General features: G+C 49.8%; 1 non-coding gene across 1 annotated transcript; it reads left to right on the top strand.

Moving 5' to 3' along the window:
- Positions 1 to 8433: 8433 nt before the first annotated feature.
- Positions 8434 to 8515, top strand: TRNAL-UAG (transfer RNA leucine (anticodon UAG)). Its single transcript has one exon. It is a non-coding gene; the product is annotated as a tRNA-Leu (tRNA).
- The last annotated feature ends 5843 nt before the right edge of the window (positions 8516 to 14358 follow it).

Here is a 14358-nt window from a genome sequence, read left to right as displayed (position 1 = left end):
CTCGGACCGTACTGGGCGTTATGGTCCCTAATTCCTGGTTGCAGGCACTTACTTTGCTTGGGACATTCACTATATCTACATGGCCCATGACACCCAGTACGGGCTGAGCTGCAGATGGATGAAGCTATATTGGTGATGATGGTTTAGTGATGCATGTGTACATGCATATTACGTGTGTCATTGTGTGTTTGGATTCACTTGCAGCACTGGTCAATTTGTAGTTCAGACATGCTTATGGTATGTGCCATCTCTTTGTTGCCATCTGTTTTTTCTGCCTGTGACATTGTTACCTGACCGAGGTGGTGTCTGATGGAGGTGATATACTACATTTTGTACTTGTGTAGGCTTTGCTATTTAGACACATCCATTTCTGCTTTTGGGATGTGCTTGCCTACCAATGCCACTGGATGCATGCCAGGTTCTCATTTGTGTGTGACATGTCTGCTTCATGTGTTGGCTGTCGATGTGATGTCTGTGTGTGTGGGTTATGTGCTTCTGACTTGTGTACTCATGTTTGTTTTTTTCCCCTTTTCAGATGATGACGCAATGGAGCCAGAGGATGGTGTTGTCATGCCAGGCACAGGGTTGCTATCACACCAGCAACCCGGCACAAGTGTGGGTCGTGGGGTGGTAGACCACGAGAACCCACTTTTGTTACAGACCATCGTTCTAGGGCTGGCAATGAGTCTAGTCCGGATGATCACTCTGACGATAATGTCGAGTTGGATGTGCGTCATGTCCATTCATCAATGGTATGTGATTCTGATGTAGACGCTCCTCTGTCCGCGACACCTGCACCGAGGGGCCAGACGGTGGTGGGACCTCTGCCTGTGGTGGATCGGGGCGCACGGTCACACTCCACACCAGTTGCTGATGTACCTGGGGTATCACGTCAACGGAGGAATGTAGTCCTGCAGCCGCGGGCGATGCCAACCCAACAAGGACCGCGGCTCCTTGGGCCCCGTGGGTGTCAAGCCCAGCAACGCGGTGGCCGTGCGCCACCGGGGTATACTGAGTGGGAGCAAGCCATGGTTGCCAATTCCGAAGAACAGGGGGCAACAATTGATAATATCACTCAGAGCTTGGAACATGTGGCCCAATCCGTGCTCCCCCTGCTAGGCAGGTGGATCTCCAGCAGCGGGCGGCACAGTCCAGGGCCCGCTCGCTCAGGCTGGGCATGGCGGCCTCAGACAGGGCACGCCGGGCTGAAATGGTGTCTCTGCGTCAAGCAATTGCTGCTCACGCAGAGGCACAAAGGGAGGCCCTGAGGGATGACCATCAATCCCTCCGATCTACTCTGGGTGTGCTCTTGATGTCAAGGCACCTTTTGAGTCAGAGGGTGAGGAGGATGACGATTTATTTCCCACACGGGTCGGGCTGTGCAGGCATTGAGCCCATGGAGATTTTTTTTTATCTCAACTTCATCGCATGTGGGTGTTGAGGTGCACCCTGTACCTCCGCCCTCCTGGGTGCCTTCCTCCCCCCCCGGGTCGTATGTGGCCATTTTTGATTGTTATGGTCAGTTTAATTTGTTAATATAGTTTAAAATTGCTTGTCTATTGTCCATTCATGTGACGGTGTGGTGCTTTGTGACTTTTGAAAGCATCCACTGTCTGTTCCAGCTGAGCCATTTAAGCTTGTCTCGTGTATGTGTTTGCAGCTTGGGGTCCTGACTAACATATCCCACTCCTGCTTCCCCTATCCATGGGCTCACAAGGATGGTTCGGTGCTACAACCATTTAACAAGGGCATTGGACTTTCGTCATATCTGTGGCCTATCTGCTGCTGTACTACCTGTGTTAAAACCCCTAGTGGGGAAAATGTCTGCTTTCTCCACGGCATGTCTGCAATCAATTTTGGTGAGTACATCATTGATATGTCCATTTATTGATGTTGATTGTGATGCATGTTCTTTTCTTGCCTGTATATGTGCTTGATGCACTTCATGCTGTAGACAGTAGCCTGCACACTTTGGCTGTCAAAGTCACACTGATGGTGGGAGGAGGTCGGATGTAGGTCTCAGACATGGCCCAGTGACAACCAACATGAAGAAACACACACAGGAAACTTGCCAGCCTTTTATGCCCTTTCTGCAGGAAAATGAGCCTACAGACTACCTTTCCCAGCAGACACGGGGCCAAGAACTACAGAAACCTGGCCACGTTGGGTGGTTCCCACGTGCGCATGAGTGCGCAAGCAGAAGCACAGGGCTTGTGCTCAGATGTCCGACAGAAGCAGATGTGTTTCCAGGAGCTCCAAGCAAGGTGAGCAGCACGAGGGGCCACACCCCAGCCGAACTTCCTCCAGGCCCCTCACACATGCATGCTAAGTAGCGCCAGTGCTGGGGAGCTTGGCCAGGCATTGAGGAAGAAGCGCACAGTACAGCTAAGCTGCATTGAGGACCAAATGCCAAGTGGCTTTACAAGTTGTCAGGGTACACGCAGGAGGCGGCACCCATATCCTCGACTCCCCCCTGCTCCATAGAGGCTGAGTTATTAGCGCAGTAGCGTTCCTATCCAGAAACTAATACAACTCCCGGGGGCACCCAGCGACGCACAGACTTGAGTGCAGTGCATATCATTTGCATATGCAAATTGACACATGCGCTACCTATTGAAATCCGCGGCTGGCAGAACACGACTTGTACTGAAGTCGCACCTCGCCACATGCGTCTAGCAGCTCACCCAAGGACCATTCTATCATCTGTGATTCTTAACACATTGTTCTTCCATTTACCGCGGGGCCACGTGCGGCTGCCTTATCGCATTGACAGTGTATGAACCACCACGGGGGCAAGGAAAAGTATACGAACAAAGCAGCAGACAAGAGTGTTTGTTTGGGCAGGAGTCACTTAGTTTGAGGCTCGAATGATGTTGTGTGTGTGGTGAAAACCCACACAGAATAGTAACTCACGCTCTCTTTGCAGCATTGAACTGCTCCTGTTACCGGACCTGAGAGTGCGCAGGCAGAAGGCCAGCACTCACCCCAGAGATAAGTCTCTCTTTGGCTTGCATTTGTCCCATTTTGTACAATGTGCATAAAGAACATGGTTTCTCTGATTGAGTATGTGTTATTGTCAATAGTTGTATTTTGTATTTTGCCTACTTTCCCTTTGCCCATCCACCTCCCCTCTCCTGCCCCTCTTTCTGGTTATCCTGAATAGCGATGCCTATCCAAACAATGGATCCCTGACCCTCTTTCCCCACCGAGGTCTCGGAGGCCTGTGTAAGTTTTACCTTGCAGGCGCCCAGACCGCAGAGGGGGTGGTTGGTTCGTGCCACTCCTGCGCCTGGAGACCAGAGCTGTGACACTACCCATCAGTTGTTGCATTCCTCATTGATTATTGTGTACTGAAAATGCTGTTGAACCATTGTTGAACTGTGGTACCTTGGTTGTTCTCTCATTCTGCTTGGACATGTGCTTGGCCATTTTCAGCAACTTCAAGTCATCTACTGGAGACTCCTCCAGGGTTTTTCGGTGGCAACAGGCTTTTTTCCCTGGTTTGGGGGTTTGGCTCTTTGGAGTTCTCTGCGATTTGGTATTTTTACCAGTCAAGGTGGCCTCTGAGGGGGCCGGACCCTATTTACACCCAAGGTAGAACATGGAAAACAAGGGGCAGGGGGATCCTGAAGCCAGGTAGACTAGAACGAAGAAGGCTACAGACCCCAGACACAGTTCTTCAGAAGGTCATGGTGATGTGTAAATGAGGGAGGGCCTTTTGTTGTTGGACAGTATGCTTGGGCTACAGTGTTTGGGCACTCTCTGACAGTGTCATTGTGGGGTGCTATGTACATGTGTTCTGCTGGTCAATGGCTGTTCCTGTGTTGTTTATTTTTCAGGTGTCAGGGGATTGTTGTGGTTTGACATGCTGGGGAGTACACATGGGCAATGTTCACATGTGATGCGTACAGGACACTGAGGGTCACTTGATTTCACATGCATGTATTGAGTGCATGTCCCTACTGACACACACACTTACACAATGCTTCACCACACATACAATCACCCTTCCATGCCCACATGTGAACACAGATTGCCTTCTCTGTCATGCTGTGGCCCTGCAGCGCATGATCACTTACCATTTGGGGATTGCGTACATGCGTCAATAGGTTATTTTTGTTGCTTGTCCTTTTTATGTGATGCTCAAGGTGTATCCCCAACACAATGGCTGCTCACTGTGCTGTGTGCTGAGCAGTGTGTTGCAGGAGACACACACAGCACACGGGTTAGGGATTAGCGGATTTGGCTTGGCCAATGTGCATGAGAACAGGCATTCAGTCTTTTGTTGATGGTACCACTGGTGGCATGCATTTGTGTATGACTTTGTATGTGTGGGAGGTTGTTGGTCAGTCATTTCATCTGATTCCATGTCAGGTGTGATTGTCTCAGGCCTCTTTTCATTTATCACTTGTCACATCGTATGTAATTGGTCATGTGTTGGCCTTTTGATGTTGCGTGCCATGTCATGGTGTGGCAGACAAGGGTGATGTGGGTTGGGAGGGTTTGGGTGACATACCAGTGATTGTCATGGCCTGGTTTGCAGGGGGGTGGTGTGATACACACCTTGCATGTGTTCCTTTTGGTCACACAGGATTGGTTTTGTTTAAGTAGCTAGGGATGCACACAATGTAGCACTTCCGTGGCAACATTCTCAGGGTGGTATGGTTGTGACAGTTGACTGTCTGTTTGTCATCATCGGTTGTCACCTGGTATCTGCCAGGCCTGCGTGCACTCCGCAGGGGTGGGAGTTTAGGTGAAAAATGTGGACACAAGCTGGGTCCGGGCCGCCTCGCCACGTGCCCATTCCCCTCCCATGGGCAGCGCCTGTGCCTGTGGTTGGGGATGTGGGGGCACCACCATGTCCACCGGTACATCCCGCCGTGTTGCAACATTGTGCAGGACACATGCTGCCACAATGATCCTGCACACTACTGGGGGTGCGCATATAGTAGCTGGCCGCCAGAGCGGTCAAGGGAGCGGAAGCGTGACTTGAGCACTCCGCATGTGTGCTCCACTATGCCCCTGGTTGCAATATGGGCAGCGTTGTATCTTACCTGGGGTGGTGTGGTGGGGTTCCGTATTGGCGTCATCATGTGGTTGCTCAGAGGGTAGGCACTGTCCCCTGGGGAGGTTAGGATGGTTGTCATTAGTTGGGTTTGTGTATTTGTCTGTGTGTGACATGCATGCATGTACGCAGACATTTGTACTCACCAATGAGCCATGTGTCGCTGTGCTTCCCAACTTCCAGGTCCCGGCTCAGGGCAGACATTCTGTAAATGAAACTGTCATGGGTAGACCCAGGATAGTTTGCATAGACAGAGGTGATGATTCCATGGGCATCGCATACAACCTGTACGTTGATGGAATGCCAGTGCTTTCAGTTTCGATAGATGTGCTCAGTGGCCCTACGTGGATTTAGGGCCACATGGGTGCAATCTATGGCACCAAGCACTTTGGGGAAGTGTTCCACCCTGTAAAAGTCCTGGACCACGGCCTGCGTTTCTGCGGGTGTTCTGGGCATGTATATGTGCCTGCAGACTGAGGGGGGCGCAGTCATGTTTGCCAACACCTGGTGTAGGCAGCGTGACTGCGTGGCCTGTGAAACACCCCCGACTATGGCAGTTGTCCGCTGAAATGACCCAGTGGCCAAAAAATGCAGGACATTGAGCACCTTCTCCAAGGGGCTCAATGCTTGGGAGCACAGGGTGGGTAATGTTAGGTCATCTTCCCATTCCCTGACCAGGTCTAGGATGATACGAGGTGGAAACCTATAACTGCCATTGACCTGGTCATCAGGCATCCCAAAAAGGCTGGTCTGGGGCAATAAAATGCGGGGCATGGCTATTCTCCTCCTCCTGCGGTGTCCCACGATCAGTACTGCGATGAATGGGGCATTCATCGTAGCTGTATATACGTGTTTGTTGTTTGCGCATACTTTTATACCGCACGCGGGGACGCTTCCGTATGCCTTCGTGTGGCAGACGTGTTGACGTCTGTGCGCGTCTTTTGGCATGCGCAGGTTTCTTGTATTCGATTCCATGAATACGTGCTGTTCGCGTGCGTGTGGGCGTTCTGTGTATTTCCCTGCTGTACTTCCCCAGTTACGCTTTCTTTTTCACACGTTGTTCCCCATTCCGCATGTTCCGCCCCGTGTTCTGGTGATAGAGAAGTGCATAGGTAGTCCCAGCACGGCTCTGACGGCGCCATTTTGAGTGATCTGCAAGGCAGCGATATTGCCAGCAGAGGTGCCTGCTAGAAGACTGTTGCAATAGTCTAACCTGGAGTTTACGAGGGCAGATGCGAGAAGAGACATATTGCTAACAGATAAAAATGGACGCATTACGCACAGTTGCCTATTAATCCAGCTGCATGATGCTCGGGTTTTGGCCACATGTGGGCGCATGGAGAGGTCAGCGTCAATAGTAATGCTGAGGGTCTTAACGCTTTGGGCCACTGGAATGGAGACATCGGCAATCATAAATGATGTGACTAGATCCGGCAATGAGGATCTCTGTTTTATCGGCATTCAATGCCATAAAGTTCTGACTCATCCAGGAGTGGGTGATGGAGTAGATGGCAGCAATGGCTTTAGAATCAGTGGAGTAAGAGCCTGAAAGTTCGAGGATGACCTGGGTGTCATCAGCGTAGTTGGTATATAAGACACCCAGGTCATCGAGCAACAGGAGCATAGGGAGAATGTAAATGTTGAAGAGAGTATGGGACAGAGAGCATCCCTGAGGAACACCGCGGGTGAGCAGGGAAGGTATAGAAGATGAATTTTGGATCACCCGGGGACCGAGAAAAGAGGCTAGCCATTGCGTCATCAGGTTTATGCAGCCGACAATTGTTTGTAATCTTGTTGCCAGTAATGCGTGGTCTACTAAGTCAAACGCTGTGAAAAGATCTAGCAACATCAAAAGGGCAGGATGGCCACGGTCAATGATGGATCTGAGATTTGATTTTAAATCTAACATGGCAGTTTCTGTGCCAAGACAGAATTATGTACTCTCTATTCCGTCTGTCTGTGTCAAAATTGCCCCGAGGCTCATGTTGTCCGCATCAGTAGTGATGACTGTGTATTTTCCCTGCTTGTAGTTGTGCAATGCAGGCACATTCATTAGCATTTAATTTATGTATTCAAACTCTTCCTCACAATGTTCATCCCGTACAAATGTTACGTACATTCTTACTAAGTTCTACATTACAGCTGTGTGCTTAGCAAAATCCTTTCAAACTTTGAATAGTATTCACCATTCCCAGAAATGCCTGTACTTGATCTTTGCTCTTGGTGAGGCTTTATTCTTAATTGTCTCACTAAATGTCTCTTGGGCGATATGCCCCTTTCCAATATGACATGTCCCAGGTATTAAAACTCCCCCCTGTTTATCTTGAACTTTTAATTGCTTAAGGTCATGCCTGCCGCATGTTGCTTCTTCAGTACCCCATTGACCCTCCTGTTATGTTCCTCGATAGTCTCTACATATACTAGAAGGTCATCCTGGAAGAGCACAATACCTTCATCGCCATCAAAAATCCTGTACATAATGTTCTGGAAGACTGACGTGGCAGAATTAAGTCAGAAAGGCATTCTCTGTTACTGAAATAATCCTTCTGGTATTATAAATGCAGTCAGACCCCTCAATTATCTCTGGAGTGTTACCTGGTGCTAGACAGAGGTTAGATCAAGGATTGAAAACACCCTTGCTGGGCCTATGGTTGATAGTAACTCCTAAATGTTTGGCAAAGGGTTTCTATCTGGGATGATGCATTTATTAAGTTCTCTCATGTCAAGATACATTCTTACGTTTCCTGAAGTTTTCCACACCACCACCAATGATGACACCCATTCTGATGCATCTGTGCTTTCTATCATTCCTTTCTCTTGCAATTTCTTACGCTCTGCTTTCACCTCATCCGTCATGGAAACTGGGATATTGCGCATCTTTTGTGTAACTGCTTTGGATCCCTCCTGCATCCTTATTCGATGTGTGAATCCACTTAAGCAACCTACATCCTCCTTGAACACCTGCTCATGCATTTGCAGTAGATCCGGTGAGCCCATTTCTGTCGTCAATATGGCTTTTTCCGCATTGGAGTCTAGTTTTTTTTCTAATTTCTTTTGGTGAGCCCAACTCTGGAGTGGCAACGATCCTTTCTTCGAAATATATACCTTCACTGTTGCTTCTGTCACACAGTTGAATCAAATAATTGTATTTAATGCAATCAACTGTTACAAATATAATAGTTAAATGTGCAATCCAGTATAAGTTTATGGGCTTTTTTATGTTTGGATACTGCAGGGATCAGTATGATGATGTCAAAGTAAAAAATAATGGCTGAAACATTCTGCTTTGATCAAACTCTAAATCTCCACTCAGTTCCCCTCATGATTGTCGGGTACTACTATAACATGTGATACTGATTTAGACAGCTGGTAGCGTGGCCGAGCGGTCTAAGGCGCTGGATTTAGGCTCCAGTCTCTCTGGAGGCGTGGGTTCGAATCCCACCGCTGCCAAGGTTTTTTTTTTTTTGAATGCCCGTTTGGATTTTAAACTTTCAACCAACGTACCGTTTCCGAACTTTCAATTTTTTTTCACACTCTTCCACTGACCGATTTCCCTACAGTGACCCCCCCTTACGAATTTCCTATACAATGCCAGCACACCAGCAAAAAAGTGTATTCGACCCAACCGATTCGTTTTTAAAATCCTGACATTTTTTTCTTTGCTAACGGGGCACAACGTCTAGTTGGCTTACTAGAATGTGATAGATTCTGGGTAATTATTTGCATGAAAGAAACACCAAAAGCAACAAGTCGGCAGACGTTTTTTCTATGATTTTCTATAGAGGATTTAGACTGGGGGAGACAGCAGCCGGTAGCGTGGCCGAGCGGTCTAAGTCGCTGGATTAAGGCTCCAGTCTCTTCGGAGGCGTGGGTTCGAATCCCACCGCTGCCAAGTAGTTTTTTTTTCTCCAATCTTCTACCCTTATTGTCAATGAACATTTTCATAGCTTTTATCTCAAGGTAGATGAATGGATGTTGGGGGGAGTACTAGGGCATGTTTTTTGAGCGCAGGGCAGGTGTGCCCTGGTCTCTGGTACTTCAATAATATGTTATAAAGACGTCCCCTTGTAATACGTAACCCTATTTATCCAACAGAGTCCCCCCCCACCCAAGCCTTTCCTTTTTATTATTATTTACATTTTATAATAAAGCAACCCCCGCTGCACGTGCAGCAATTAAGGCCTTAAAGTGAGTTGATTTCACAATGTGAACACATCTCGCTCCTGTCCTTGAGCCAGCCATTGTCCAGATTCCCCACATACTTTTTATCGCTGTGCTATCAATCTCGTTTAGTCGGCAAGGTATCTTTTACTGAATCTTAAAATTGTGCCAAGAGATTTTAACAAAATGGTGAGACACTGCCCTCTTGAGGACGGCTGAAACACTTCAATCCTCCTTATCGATGAACTAAAGGAGACCAGAACTGCCCCAAATACATTAGAAGAGTGTTAAGGCCTTTTGTCAGAGGTGTTGCTCCCTGTACATCTCTCGGGTTTTGGCCAAAATCTAAAACTGGCAATTATGAGTGGTGACAGTGCATTCAGATTCTGTTCCAAAACACAGTGGACAGTAGGTGTTGCCACGAGAGACCTAATACACTAAAATAAAATGTTATTGTCTTCAGTTCATAATGTATCATTCATATTTTTTAAATCTCTTATTTTCAAATCTCCTCCTCATTTTGTTGCTTCCCCCAACCCAACCTAAAACTATTTCACATTGTTAAGGCATACATGCCACCCCTCCTGATTTAGAAGGGAGACTCCCGATTTTACTATTAAAAATCTTGATATTTTCCCCTTCTCCCACCTAAAACAATTTTAACCCCAATACAAGCCTGTGGGAAAATTCATTTTTCCCGATTTCCTTGACAAAATCTACCTCCGAGGTGCTTCAAAATGTTGGCTTGTATGTTAAGGCACCACTTGCTTTTACTTTCGTTCTGGTGCTCACGTATATGTAGATGTTTGGCCAAATCAATGATACCTTGTAGGGCCTCAGCAGACGGAGAGACGGAATCAAAAGGTCTATAACTACTAATCAGTTTCTCCCATGGCTTCCCTGGGATATCTGTGAGGTTCATTGGCTTTTGAGCATCCCCACAAACACACGTTGTCACTGTTTTTACAAAGGACACAATTCCCCACTGTTCCTTCTATCTATATATCAACAACAGCCCCCCAGCAGTCGTTCATTATCCTCCTCTTCGTCTTCACTATCCCTTGATAACCTTTGTGTCCCATCTCAATCAAACGTTGTCTTATAACTTCAGGAGGTATGACATTGTCACCTCTTTTCAGTACATTGTTCTAAAAATACACTTTGGGGGTAATTCATAGAATTCGGTGCACAAGTGGCAGACGCGGCTGGCGCACAGAGTGCGCGTGCGGCAGTCTGCGCCAGCCGCATGTGCCAAAACCCATTTAGGCGTACAACGTATTCATAAATTTATACATCGATAAGCAGCCGTGGCACAGAGTGGCGCAGCGACCCTGCAGCAGCGCCAGTTACGCCCCCAACCCCGCCCTGTGCGCTAAAAACTTTGCACAAATTCAGTACATGGCGCAAAGGTCAGTGGACCAGCATAGAGCCCCCAACCACAAAAACGCGTGTAAAACTCCCCGCTCACCCCTCGGAATACACGTACCCCGGTTGTGCCAGCGAAATCGCATGTAAAACTCCCCGCGCACCCCTCCGAATACAATCCAATTTCTTACGCTCTGCTTTCACCTCATCCGTCATGGAAACTGGGATATTGCGCATCTTTTGTGTAACTGCTTTGGATCCCTCCTGCATCCTTATTCGATGTGTGAATCCACTTAAGCAACCTACATCCTCCTTGAACACCTGCTCATGCATTTGTAGTAGATCCGGTGAGCCCATTTCTGTCGTCAATATGGCTTTTTCCGCATTGGAGTCTAGTTTTTTTTCTAATTTCTTTTGGTGAGCCCAACTCTGGAGTGGCAACGATCCTTTCTTCGAAATATATACCTTCACTGTTGCTTCTGTCACACAGTTGAATCAAATAATTGTATTTAATGCAATCAACTGTTAAAAATATAATAGTTAATGTGCAATCCAGTATAAGTTTATGGGCTTTTTTATGTTTGGATACTGCTGGGATCAGTATGATGTCAAAGTAAAAAATAATGGCTGAAACATTATACACGTACCCCGCTTGCGCCAGCGAAAACGTGTGGAAAAGTTCACGTGCATCCCCGGAATACACGTACCGCATCCCACGAAGAGCACGTACAGAGCGATGGAAACACACATGGGACCTTCAACCTGTGGCGAGGGAAAAGCCTGCGCGTGTTACGTCACAGACGCGCTTACACGCTAAGGGCCTTTCCTCGCATTACACGCTGACGTGCTGTTTTTTCACGTGCCAAATCACTCCGTATAAAGCTGGCCACGTGACAACACATGGAAGACCACGCTCCTGCCCAGAAGGCCGAATTACTGCCCCCCAGACCACGAGCAGCCTCCCACGATCCATCTGCTGCTGCCTGCCTGCTGCCACTGTGCCCTGCCATTTGGTGCCTGCACATCTGCCATCAGCAGTGGTCCAGTTGCAGTGACTACCCCTGCTGGAACAGAAGATACCTGACTGAAGTACCCTCACTGCACAGCCCAGCCCCAGGACCCAGTTGCCCACCCACACCTGCCTCAGGGGTTGCCATGTCCGACACAACACCTTCCGGCACCAGTGGCAACCCCCAGCCAGAGAGGCAGAGGGCTACCAGATTCAGTCAAAAGGAAGTTGGTATCCTGGTGGAGAAAGTTCTGGGGCATTATGATGCCCTCTTCGGAAGACCACGCACCGACAATGATGGACGGAAGAGGATCTGGAAGGACATTGTGGCTGCCATCAACGTGGAGGGGGTGGCAGCCCGTGACATATGACACGTCCGGAAGCGCTGGGAGGACTTCAGGTCCAGGACCCTCAGGAAGGCCCGGTGCCTCTTGGAGGCAGCGGATGCAGAGGGGTGCCGGGTCCACCTTACCAACGACCAGCTGAGGGTCCTGGAACATATACGCCCAGCGCTTCACCTCCAGGTCCTTGAGAGGCATACCCGTCCGGAGTCGAACGGTAAGTGTCCATGTGTACTGATTGGACGCAGTGCATGCTGAGGTGTGCCAGGTGTGTGCAGCTTGGACATATGTCTTGAAAGGCCCATGTATGGATGTGTATGTGCAGGGACATGAGCCTGCAGCATGTGAGTCCAGTCATGTGTGAGGCACATCAATGGTGTATGTGTTACAATGCATCATGCGGAGCAGCATGCGGAACGCACACATGTATGCATGCCTGTGTCTGTACTTTGACATGTTTGTGGTGTGAGATATGTGTGCTGCTGTCATGGACATGCATGATGTACATGTCCGTGTGTCTGAGTAGTGTGTGCGCCATGGATGCATGACACATGTCCGTGACGATGTGTCCATTCACTGATACAGCCTAGTCATCCTTATATCCACTGTGTCTGGGGGTATACCGTGCCAAATGCATGACCCATGGTGCATGTGAGAATTAGCCCACCATTGGATGCAACTATGGTGCCTTGGACATGGATGGCAATGTATGTTGCATGTGCCATGCCTGTTCCTGCATGTGTGTTGCCTGCACTGACCCATGTGTTCTGGAGGGACATGATGGAAGTGACGTTTGACAGTGCCACTCATGTGCTATTGCTTTGTGTCTAGGGGACTATAGTTCAGTACCCTGATGCTTGTGTTCAATGTCTCCCTTTACACAGCGTCGAGTGAAGAAGAGGGCGGAGACGGCGCTTTGGAGGAAAGCGGCAGGGATGCCTCCACCGGTGACGCAAGGCCCAGTCACCCTGCCAGGAAATACCATCACCCGGGAGCGAGGGGACTGGTGCCGCATCTACCACTACGGCTGCAGCGGAAGGGGTGGATGAGCTCCCACAGGGGCTTGCAATGGCCGAAGACAGTGCAGAACCATCCAGGTTTGTGGTGGGTATAGAGGAGGAGGAGGCCGCTACAGAGCTGCACATGGGGCCCGGTGGGGGTGGTACCACTGGTGCAAGTGGTGCAGTCCAGGGGCAGGGGCAGGAGACAGCACAGGTCGCCGCGGAGGTGCCCATGCGTGTCTCTGTCACTGACACTGTAACTGCATCACCATGCACCAGCAGGAATGCCCCGTCCCAGGCCTGTCCGCAGGTAGGGGGGAGGTCCACGTCATCTGGTACTCCTCTACCTGCGGACGAGGGGACCCGTGAGCGGATGGAGTCCACCCTGATTGGTGTCACGTTGCGCACATGTGACATTCGTGATGACTTGCGTGCTTCCTGGGGGGACCACGCACGTCATCACGAAGTGGTGTATGCCAACATGGCCCAGTTGGGAGGGTCCATGGTCGGGGGTTTCCTCCATGTGTTGGCCAGTCTTGCGGCCCTCTCCTCCTCTGTGCACACTATACGCCAGTCGTTCTCCGTGCCGTATTCCGGGTCAGATGCCACCAGGGCCCCCTGTGGATCTGCCCCAATCAACGCATCCAGCCTGGTGGAGATCCCATCCCTGCTACAGTCTGGAGTCGGAGGTCCAACAGGGGTGGACACCCCACCAACTGGACTCCAGAGGATGGACGATGTGCCGGCATCATCGGGCAGGGCATGTGCACGATGGCGCTGGTGGATTCCATCATCCCGTATGTCGTTGTGGTGGCAGAGGCAGTTGCGTCGGAGGCAGCGGCAGGCTCAGCGTGGGAGGCATTATGGCTCAGGGCCATCTACATCACAGGGGCAGGCATCGGCCAGAGGGCAGGAGGACCCTGGGTTGGGAGTGTCATTTAGTGTGGCTGCGGTTGGGCTAGCGGATAGATGCAGAGCGGCGGCGGGCGGAAGAGACACGGCTTACTATGGTCAGGGCGCAGAACTCCATACTCAGGGCATTGATGCGGGCTGAGTGCCTCGAGTCAGGGCGCAGAACTCCATACTCAGGGCATTGATGCGGGCTGAGTGCCTCATGTGTTGCCACTGTGTGGCTCCGTTGTGCATTGATGCAGCCCCGACTCATGTCCCCCGCCCACCCACCAGTGACGGGCATCTGCCAGCAGGCCCCAACGCATGGCCGACCAGACAACATGTCATGAGTAAACAGACCCATGTCCCTAATGCCAACCAAAATCCCCTCCTGCCCCCCAGTCCAAGCACGCAAACATCCACTGTGCCCACTCCCAAATAACCCATGCCATGACAGTCTCAAAAGAACCACCATGCCCATGCATAAATGCACAACGGAGCCACACAGTGGCAACACATGACTGA

Source organism: Ambystoma mexicanum, chromosome 1p, assembly GCF_040938575.1.
Source record: "Ambystoma mexicanum isolate Mex_15411 chromosome 1p, UKY_AmexF1_1, whole genome shotgun sequence".
In the NCBI taxonomy this organism is placed as follows: domain Eukaryota; kingdom Metazoa; phylum Chordata; class Amphibia; order Caudata; family Ambystomatidae; genus Ambystoma; species Ambystoma mexicanum.
This window is presented reverse-complemented; position numbering and strand designations above follow the sequence as displayed.